Source organism: Montipora foliosa, chromosome 2, assembly GCF_036669935.1.
Source record: "Montipora foliosa isolate CH-2021 chromosome 2, ASM3666993v2, whole genome shotgun sequence".
Lineage (NCBI taxonomy): Eukaryota > Metazoa > Cnidaria > Anthozoa > Scleractinia > Acroporidae > Montipora > Montipora foliosa.
The window spans coordinates 32,640,872-32,650,871 of record NC_090870.1 but is presented as its reverse complement, the minus strand read 5'-3'; positions in this window follow the sequence as shown (position 1 = coordinate 32,650,871).

Sequence of the window (10,000 nt, the reverse complement as noted above, 5' to 3'; positions counted from 1 at the left end):
GATGGATTTACCTTTCGTTACTACAAAGAACAAGGACGGACCGTTGACAAGGTAAGGTGTGGTGGTAACCAATCCCTAGCTCATAACCTGCTTTGAGGGAATTAACATTCGCTGTTTTTTTAATGGTTCCCAGTTCGTCGACAAGACAGGGGGACAAACATTACAATGGAACAATCCGTCTCTGCCCTTTGTATCTATTTCAAAACTAGTTGTTCGAATGAAGTAAGCTCCACAAGCGCCTTTACGGTGCCGGGTGCGTGTTTTCGATGGCCATTTAAATTCTCCTACCTGCAGTTGCAGGTTGGTCATCTTGGAAAGGTGTTTTCACGTTCTTTTTTTCTCCAGAAGATGTTTCGATAAGTCACTTTCTTTAATCTTAAACCGTTCAATCAGCGTTTCCTTTCTCAAACACTGAGCAAAAATACCCATCGATTAGCATGTGCTAATCCAGTGGTCAATGTCACCACCTACAATAAAGATAATCCGGGTCCGGGTATTCACTACATACACATTCGAACATCATTAGAAGCGCAATGTAAGGCCGATGTAAGAAGGACAGACTTCTCTCTTTTCTTTTCTTTAGTGCTAAATTAACCATACACCATTGTATTTTTGCAGGCCCGAGTTTAGGCTGATGGTAGCTTCTTGTATTTACAAATAATAGTATTCTAAGGGGCCACCCATCTCAGTAGTAACCTTAACTAAAAAGCTTTACTTTTAAGGTGAGGACAAGCACATAGGTAATACTCTTGTGCAACTTCGGTTAAATCTAAAACCGCAGGATCATTCAGGCGTGGTCTGCTATGGTATCCCTCCTAAAGGCAAATGAGTTACACTGACAGTCAGGTGCAATTGCCAGAGTGCTCTAGGTGTGCAAAGTGGCGCGATCACAAATAATTAAATGAATACCTCTTCAGAGTGGCGTCCAAATCAAGCAGCCTCACAGGGTAGACTATTTTTGCAATGGAGTACCAAAGCAAATACCTGGTCATCAAGGAGAAACGATGCCAATAAGTGGCTGCAGATTGATCTGGGATTGTATTCTAAAGTGACAAGTTTTGATTCCCAAGGAAGAAGTGATCACCCACATTCGGTAATAACATACAAGTTAAAGTACAGTGATGACGATGGAAACACATTCCTCTACTACGTCGAAGCAGTACCGACAGCACACCGGCATTTGTATTCTTGGTTTTCACCCACGTGACCTTAGTCCTTGACAACCGTCGTTAACCGCCATTGTGGAGCCCCTCGAATCGTAAACAGAGACGCGTAGAGAGAGATGCGAGTGAGTTGTAGTGCGATGGTTCTCTGTATAATACCTGGCTGTGGAGTAAAATCTGGAAACAAGGAAGGTATTAGTCTATTCCGTATACCTATCGTTGTTGATAAGAACGGTGAAAGTTAAAAACAGCTAACAGAAGATCGCCGAAACGCGTGGATTTCACAGATAAGCCGAGACGACACGAAATCGAAAGACTTTGTTTCTGGGAAGCCTGCCTTACTCTGGGACAGATACAACGAACAAAGGACAATTTAAAAGCTTTCGCAGCGATTGACTCACGGTTTAATGTTAGATTTTAACTTTAAGTGTGGGGTTGGACTTATTTTGCTGAAATTGTCTTTACAGGTATAGCAATTAAAGCTTTTGCGGTGATTGCCAGTAACGGCTTTTGCTGTGAACAGTTGTGTTTTATCCTGTAAAGCTTTCGCAGCGATTTAGCACGCGTTGGTTCAGGGTTTTAGGGTAAAAGGCGAGCGAGTCAGAATTTGTCGAAAGTTGGCTTTTTTTCGATAAAGCGTTTCTCGGCCGGGTTTCCACCGATGTCTTCCCAATTCACACCACCAAAGCGCTTGAACCCCTCAAACAAGTGTGCTCAATTTCGACCGATTAAACCACAACGTCGCGGAGAAATTCATCTTCGAAAATTCATCTCATTAAATATGCCCGGTTTTGAATATTTAATGAGGTGAATTTAACCTGAGTATCAGGCGTTTGTGATACTCAGGTTAGCAAATGTCGAGCTCGGAGGCGTTTTATTCGATTTCGCTGAAATTCGACAGGCGAATGCGAGGGATGGAGCGCCCAAATTGACTGAGTTTCAAGGAAATCGGACGAATTTCGAAGGAAAAAAGCTTCTCACCTTCTCAAGGTGAAGGACTGAGACTCTAATCGACCAAGTACTTTGACAGAAGAAGAGGGAAATCATCGAAACAAAGGGAATGAGGAGGCCTTTTCTTCTCATTTGGCGGCCATAGCAGTTAGCGAAGGTATTAAAAGAAATCCAACTGGAAACTGATACAGATAAGGTCGACGCCGAGTGTCAAACTTCCGAGTCACCTTGGCCACAAACAACAACAATCTTGCCCGCGATTTCCTTCCCTTGCTTAAACGGACGCAACGAAACCAGAAATCATCTGGTTGTACGCTTTCAAAATTTTGAAGGCCTTAAACTGCTTGTTTGTATAGTAGCTTGTCTCTAAAACTAACTTGGAAAGCAAGTCTGAGACTTCTAGAGGAGCCAAACTGATCGCTCCGTATGGCCGCTGGGTCTACGCAAACGACAGAAAATCTTCTTCAAATAGCGCTCTCGAACGTGGCTTTCGAGGTTTTTTTTGCGTAGGATGAAAGTACTGGTACCTCGTCGAGTGATTTTGGGTCGCTTTCTTGGGCAATATCCATTGGAAAGATGAATTATTTGAAGACTTCGAACGTGAGCGCTCAAAATGTCATACATTTCCCTATTAATCAGGGGCACCAGAATGGCGGAAACCTAATTTGCATAAGGTTATGACGTCAGCTGAAAACCGAGAATTGTTCCTGATTCTGCATCAGGATATACTGGAAACAAGAGGCCATATTCGGCCTATCCACTGGCCGATTCCTATGTTTTATTTAAGAAATGCTAGGATGAAGTTGAATCATCTTTGCTGATTTTTTTTTTTTTTTTTTTTTTTTTTTGTAAAAGAGTGGTTTTAAATAAGTAGGAACTTCAAACTTCAAATCAGCGAATCCCTGATGAAACAAGTTCGTACATGTAAATATTTCAATGCCTTGAAGGTAATAGTTCATAATAAATATGTATTCAAATTTTATTTTGTCAGCCTCACAAATGTTTGTAAACGTTGGAATGCTGACGTCACTGAAGAAACAGGAAGTCATTTTCGTGAGCAAATGTATATTATAGGTCGAAAATTTACTAATACATTTATCCTGGAAATGTATGTGGGGCAAAGGTTGAATCACAGGTCATCACTCCTGTACTTTTGGCATGAAGATTCACTTTCACCTTTACTCCTCAAATGGTGACATATTTAGGTAAATCATTGATTGTAAGATGACTGTTTATACACCAGCCATGGTAGAATTTAGTCCCAATGTTCACAATAGCAGCTAATGTAATTGACGACAGAATAACACAATGAATATAGTGCCATTGGACAACACTGCTTACGAGGACAAAAGCTGTCGTTTTCAGCAATATTAAGATTAACTTTAGCAATTTTTATTCCTTTTACCTCAAATATATTACTGATCTGATACAAACTTTGTATATACTGGACTAAACTACTTACAGATGGTACTTCTAAAAGAACACGTGTCCCTTAAGGGCGACTGTTTCCATACAAATCTCTACCATGAGAATCAAATATTTTAAAAGCACCATTATTCCAACAATAGATTCCAACAACAGTGCATCTTACTCCTAAAATAAATGAGGTATAGCTTTGAGCCATAAGCGATTCGAAAGCTCCAAGCAAAGGCATACAGTAATGGTATCCCTCGATTGCACTATTACCATGAACATTTCCAGTGTAGCTCTCACTGTAAGAAACCAGTTGGTAGGCAGTATCAAACACACTTAACATTGATAGTAACTCTGCCAACAGCAAAAAAGACTGACCAGCTGAATGCGCCAACCTTGAATATAACTGATTACCAACATCCATTATTTGTATCAAATCATTAGGACAATAAATCCGCCCATTGTTGTGGTATATTAAAGAACTCAAACTCATCGCAACACACTGTTGTCCAGTATTTTGACGAAATACTCTAAAGTTGCCTTGGCTGTAAGATGCTCTTATAGTTTTACTGTGGTCCACAATGGCACCAGGGCTCTTCTCTATATCGGAACTTAGTTTGAATTTACAATAATTAATTCTGCGGTTATGACTCGTGAAAAGTGACGAGGGTAAAACACATGTAAACAAAGAATAATATAGAATAAATGCTATACCGAGTAATTGCATTGTGACTAAACTTGATAGACAACATATGCAAGGAAACGATGTTATGTGCTTGTAATATTTCGATATAAATCTATATCATCTTCGGACTAAGGCGGGATACAAGTAGCAGAATTTAAATACTGCGACATTGTGCAACAGTATAATCACGTGAAAGTGAAAAACTAGGAAACGAAACTGTCAGGAGAATAGGCGGAGTTCTCTACTGGCTTTTAAGCCTTTGTTCAGAAATGGTGTTAGACAAACACAGGCGAACAAAGGCTTAAAAGCCAGTAGAGAACTCCGCCTATTCTCCTGACAGTTTCGTTTCTTTGTTTTTCACTTTCACGTGATTATACTGTTGCACAATGTCGCAGTATTTAAATTCTACTACTTGTATCCCGCCTTAGTCCGAAGATGATATAGATTTATATCGAAATATTACAAGCACATAACATCGTTTCCTTGCATTTGTTGTCTATCAAGTTTAGTCACAATGCAATTATTCGTTATAGCATTTATTCTTTATTTACTAAAGCTGTCAGCAGGTGATGGACAAAGAATAATATTTTTTAACTTTCTGCATCTCTTTGAATCTTTTTCGATTCCACTTCGATTTAAATTTAACATAGCGATGAATTTTAGATGACATTGGTGTATTTTTCCTAATTTTATAAAAAACAAACGCTTGCAGCTTCGATTCTTCTTTGACAGTCGCTTTAGCTTTTTCACTGGTACTGTATTCTACTTGGTTCACGTTCCCGTCTGGACCTGTGGCGTTCGAATAAATTCTTATTGCTGGTGTAAACAGACATCTCATAACGAGAGCTGATTCCAAGTTTCTTCGTTAACTTTATTGGAGTTGTTGAATAATTTCGTACACTTGAATGTAACTGTTTCACTTCAGGCAGCATAATATAGTCTTCAAATGAATTAGAAACCGTTTCTGAACATCGTATGAGCGTACATAAACTTACATACTGCTTGTAGATGATCCATGCGATGGTTGTTATTATAATGACACTACTGAAAAGTACAATCGTTAACGTTCCTCTAATTCACGTCTCAAAACAAGTAATTACAAGAAACAGAAACATTATCATAATACGGATCCCGGTACACACTTGTTTTGCTTTCACATGGGACTCGCGCTGTTGAATTTTCAATATGGCGTCTTCAAGGTTCTCTTTACCTCTCAAAATGTTCGTTCTTTCGTCGATCAACGTTATTCTTAGTTTCCATAGTACACACTTCTGCACGGTTATAGGTTTCCGTTTCCGTGATACTTCTGACATTTTTCACTTTCAAAACTCTTTCATCACATTCGCATTTTGTGTTCACAGATAAACTTGATCTCAACTCATGATCACTAGTGCCATACTTTGGAACATTTTGGAATCAAATTTTGCATGCAACTTGGCAATATTTTCGGCTCACTGACCGATTCGTTCCTGTACCGTTCGATATTTTTTCGCGTGCATTCATTCCATGCACTTTTCTCTGTGTCCATTTTACCGCTCTTCCCATATCGGACAAATAAACGTCACCTTCTTAGAGCCCGCGATTCTTGTGGTCAGCAGGCTTTGCCGATTTGTGGTGGAAACGTGCCGTGCCTGCGGCCAGAGTAATAATCGTCTCAATAAGTAAAGAAATAGTTTGCCCCCAAAAGACCATTTGCTAAGCGTAAAACAAAAGCTAATGAAACAATATCAGAGAGGAGACCAATCTATCGCAGGAATCCTAAATTTAAGAATTTCTGTCTACTCTTTGAACATGAACGAATGCTTGCCCAGTCCATGTCACAACGGAGCCACTTGTGTGGAAGTTACTGCTGTGAATGTAAACAAGGATGTACAGTTAGGAAATGACTGCCTTTTTTAAAAGTAGGAGGCAGTGTGGCCCAGTGGTTAGGGCGCTTGCCTTGGGATCCGGAGATCCCGGGTTCAAGACACGCTCTGACCACTCGTTGAATTTGGTCCTGGTAGTCCCTGGTTCAACTTCCCGCAGCTGCACTTGTAAATAGCCAACTTGTTTGCCTCCGGCCAGCTGAAATTCTGTTCTGTTGTTTCGTTCTGTTTCATTGGCCCTGAAAAGCCCCCATGGGGAGCGGTCAATTAAGTATGTATGTACGTATGTTAAGCAGTGACATACCTTATACACCTGTTTGATTTTAAGATATTTAAGAAACGAAATAGCGATATACGTTTTTAAAGACTGATTTGTGTCCTTTTCTTTTACACGTTAACGAGTGCTTGCCTAATGCATGTCAGAACGGAGCCACTTGTGTGGATCTGGATTTGAAGTTACCGCTGTGATTGTAAATCAGGATATACTGGCATCAACTGCCAAACACTTAACAAACGACTGCCTTTTAACGTTTTTGAATTTGATACGTTTGAGAAAAAAAAGTTCATTTTTTCGGAAATTACGATATGAAAATATTGATTCCTATCCTGATGTTTAAGATATCAATAAATGCTCGCCCAACCCTTGTCAGAATGGAGCCACTTGTGTGGATCTGATTGGAAGTTAGCGCTCAGTGTGATTGTAAACCAGGATACACTGGCAACAACTGCCAAACAGGTAACAAATGAATGCTTTTTTAAACCTTAAAATTTAAAACAGTTTAAGACAAAAAGTCCATCTTTCTACGAAATTACAATATAAAAATATTGATTCCTATCCTCTTTTTAGGATATCAATGAATGCTCGCCCAACCCATGTCAAAATGTAGCCACTTGTGCGGATCTGGTTGGTTGTGTGAAAGTTACTGTTCTGATTGTAAACCGGGATAAACTGGCAGCACCTGTCAAACGGCTAAAAAAATGACTGCCTTTTTAAATTTGTGTTTGAAATTAAAAGATGTAAGAAAAGAACTGAAGATTATTTTGGGGGAATTTTTAACATGGAAAGACTGATTTGCATCCTTTTTTTAGACATGAACGAGTGCTCGCCCAATCTATGCCAGAACGGAGCCACTTGTGTGGATCTTGTTGGAAGTTACCGCTGTGATTGCAAGCCAGGATATACTGGCAACAACTGCCAAACGGGTAACAAACGATTGCTTTTGAAATATTTTGAATTTGAAGACGAAAACACTGATTCGTCTCCTATTTTGTTAAGATATCAATGAATGCTTGCCCAACGCATGCCAGAACGGAGCCACTTGTGTGGATCTTGTTGGAAGTTACCGCTGCGATTGCAAACCAGGATATACTGGCAACAACTGTCAAACAGGCAACAAAAGACCTCCTTTTGTGGGCGGTGAGCTATTTCCCCACCCCCTCCATATTTTTTTTCGAAAATTGCAAGATGAGAAGACTGATACCTGTCCTATTCTACAGAAATTAATGAGTGCTCTCCATGTCCAAGCCAGAACGGAGCAACATATTGGGATCTTGTCAAAAGTGACCGCTGTAATTGCGCCTTAGGGTATACTGGTAACAATAGGACATTTGCATGATGACGACATTTGACTTCAAGTACAGAATCCTTCAGGTTTTGCTTAATTGTCTCATGGTGACTAGAGCTATTGCCATTTTTACCCCGCTAGGAATACAAAATCTAAACGAACTGAACACTAGTAGTTGTAGTCAAATGGCGCCATTGTGAAGGTTGCCGATTGCTAAGCAAGTAAAACTGCCGTTTGAAAGTGAATGCGTCATCTTTTTTAAAGTTTAAAATATTAAACCACCAGAAACGTGGGAAACAAAGTGCATGGGAAACTCATATAAAGTCCTTTTTCTTTCCTTAGACATAAACGAGTGCTCGCCAAATCCATGTCAAAACTGGGCCACTTGTGTGAATCTCGTTGGAACGTACCGCTGTAATTGTGCCTTAGGGTATTCTGGCAACAACTGCCAAACGAGTAAGTACATGTATTGATGTGTTAAGGAAAATTTTAGCTACGAGACAGCGGGTTACTTACGCAAAAATAATAAACGGTGTTTCGTATCTCACTGTGCTCATTTCTCAGTACAGGTCAAGCTACGAAAACAATGGTATGCTTAAAGAGAATGCGAGTATTTCCTGTTCCTTACCGAAGTTTTTTGTACATAGTTGTATCCCCGATTTACGATGGGCCGGATCGCATTGTGGAAAAAATAATAATAATTTGGCTGGTTTCAAAGCGGCTGGAAAATTCAAATTGCAAGACCTGAGATAAAATTGAGAAATAAAATTTTCGTCGAATTCGATTAAGTTAAAATGCAAACGTCAATCACACAGGCGAAATTTTAGCGGCAAACAATTGTCTTCAGTCACTTTTGGCTGCGGGCTCCTTTCTTTTCCGAGATTTGGGAAAAATTGGTCAGCCCCAGCGCAAATCAGGGGTCGCGTTAGAAAAAAAGGCGTGCTGACAGAATTTAGTCCCTGAGCAAACAAGTTTTTGAAAAATCGGGCAGCTCCTGCAAGTACCGGAGCAGAAATTACTTAAAACAAAAGAAACAAAAGACACAAAACAAAACAAACCCAAAATAAAGACTAATCCCCAGTGACCAAAAAGCACAATGCTTTCCGGTACCTGCAGAAAGACCCCCAAAATCGTCTCTAATGCGACCCGGGCCGAACTTCGAAAAGAAAATGGTAAAATCTGGTGAATAAACTGAAGCCGAAGGTTGCCTTTTAAGCAGGTAGATAGCAAACGAGAATTTTCCACAAAATAAATTAATGATCAAAACGAATTATGGCCAACAAATAACAAAGTAAAAGGAGAATCAAAGATAAACCTTCTTATTTGCATGATTTATATGCACTTGCACGACTGATTGTGTTAATTTCTTCTCGTTTACAACAAAACGGATTAAAATTAATTTTAAGTCTTTACTGTGTTTTGATCATGGCTCAGCAAATGAGCCGTTGTGACATATTTTCTCTTATCGCCGGTCCCCTAACTAACGAGCGACGTAAGTACGAAGAAGTGATATTTTCGACGATATGAGTAAAACTGTGAAATTGCATAATGTATCATTGCATTTTTAGATATTAACGAGTGCTCACCCAATCCTTTCCAGAACGGAGCCACATGTGTAGATCTAGATATGGTTTTGCCGTGTTAAAGCCAGAAGAAGGGTTTTCCATTTCTCAAGGAAATACTTTAAGAAAAGGAACGCGTAATGATCAATTATGAGGAACTTATAAGACTTTGGTGGTAATCACACATCGTCGAGTCCGATCAATAGCAATTTAAAGACCTTGTAGTTTCTGCTTTCTGAATTGATCCTTTAAGCGTAATACATCATTGGTAAAATAGGTATTAATGGTAAAATTTGCTACACATTCTAACTGTATTTTGAACATGGCTCATGAAATGAACCGTTTTGACAATTTTCTCCCATCGGCTTCTATATGACGAGCAGCATAAATATAAATACGAAGAGGTAATATATTTGGCAATATGTTTACTACAGTGAAATCGCAAAATGTGTCATTGTATTTTCAGATATCAACGAGTGTTCACCCAATCCTTGCCAGAACGGAGCCACATGTGTGGATCTTATTGGAGGGCATCGTTGTGATTGCGCGCAAGGATACTCTGGCAGCAGTTGCGAGACAAGTAATCATCCAACATATATTGTTTTTGCCGTGTTAAAGTTTACGAAAAAGTTTTCATTTATTAGTAAAATGCGTATTTGAAGACGTTGTAGTTTCTACTTTGTGAATTTTTACCGCGCAGCGGTGGCTCAGTTGGTTGAGCACAGGGCTGTCACGCGGGAAGTCGTGAGTTTAACTCCGGCCGGACCAACACTCAGGGTCTTTAAATAACTGAGGA